The following is a 1184-nucleotide window of genomic DNA, read 5'->3' as shown; positions in this document are numbered from 1 at the left end:
GGTTAGAGAGCTCCATGAATGGACGAGGAATCTAGGCATAACACAATAAAGTCAGATCTAAGGTTTGAAACTGAGATGAATGTCCACAATGGATCTCAATCTGGTTGTTGGATATATGTGAGTTTAATTCAAATAATCCATATATATCTGGTAGATCTGGTTAATGGATCTGAGCTTGCAGATGGATGGACGTTGGATTTAGGTGTATTTATACAATTTGTTTTTAATTTCAAACATATATGGTTTTATTGCGGCTGCTAGGGTTGGCAAAAAAACCGTGAGGGCGGGTCCCCTCGTTCGGGTTGAGGATTCCCCGGTTTGACTGAGGATGGGGTCAAACCGGGGAATTTATTCGGGGCCCCATCCGGGGACGGGACGAGGACGGGGACAGTATCCCGCCCCGACCCCGAATTTATATATATATAAATTTTATAAACTTATTATAAAAATATATAAAAAGACCCAAAATGAAAAAGGCCCAAATTTAAATATTTTTTTTAAAAAAAAAATCAAAAATATTTTCCTCTCTTCCTTCCTTTTTCCAAAATATTAAATCCTTTTGGCTTTTACTGCTACTCAACCCCAAAATCCCTAATTCCAAAATCGTAAATCAACACCAGCAGCCTCCCTCTGCTCTATCTGCTCCCGGCTCCACTGCTCCAGCTCCACCAGCGTCCAACTGATTCGCTGAAACACTTTGAGCATCGTCGTGATTCGTGAAGATTGAAGAGCTCTCGTCTAGCTGATTAATCACCAGCGTCCAACCGAGTCGTGATTCGCTGAAACACTTCTACTGCTCCCGTCCAGCTGAGCCTCTGAGTCTGCGTCCAACTGAGCGTAAAGCTGAAACACTTCTGTGTTTTCTCAACTCACCCTCAGCCATTTCAGGTAAACATTCGACGTCGTCCGTGTTGTTTTTATATATTTTGACTGTTCTAACTTCTATGTTGTTTTTCTTTTGAAAAAAAACAGATTTGTGCTATTTCGAGAGGCAAGATCTATCCGTTCAACTTTCAAGACTTTAAAGTTCAAGCCCGTACCAGTAAAAATTTCCTTTCATTCTCTTGTTTGGCCGTTTGATATTTTTGAAAAGTATGCTTGAAATTAGTAAATAATATGTTTGAGAAATATGTTTGTGTATGTTTGATATTTGAATGATTTGAATTTTAGGCTTGAATATGTTT

General features: G+C 39.3%; 1 long non-coding RNA gene across 2 annotated transcripts in view; it reads left to right on the top strand.

The window, feature by feature from the left end:
• Positions 1 to 560: 560 nt before the first annotated feature.
• Positions 561 to 1184, top strand: part of LOC120068811 — a 3452-nt gene continuing 2828 nt past the window's right edge. For both annotated transcript variants that reach the window (XR_005479364.1, XR_005479363.1), the window contains exons 1-2: positions 561 to 888; positions 973 to 1042. This is a non-coding gene — a long non-coding RNA (uncharacterized LOC120068811). The remainder of the gene's footprint in view (positions 889 to 972; positions 1043 to 1184) is intronic.

This window comes from Benincasa hispida, unplaced genomic scaffold (genome assembly GCF_009727055.1).
Source record: "Benincasa hispida cultivar B227 unplaced genomic scaffold, ASM972705v1 Contig1082, whole genome shotgun sequence".
NCBI lineage: Eukaryota > Viridiplantae > Streptophyta > Magnoliopsida > Cucurbitales > Cucurbitaceae > Benincasa > Benincasa hispida.
The sequence above is the reverse complement of the archived record's forward strand: the minus strand, read 5'-3'. Positions and strand labels throughout refer to the sequence as shown.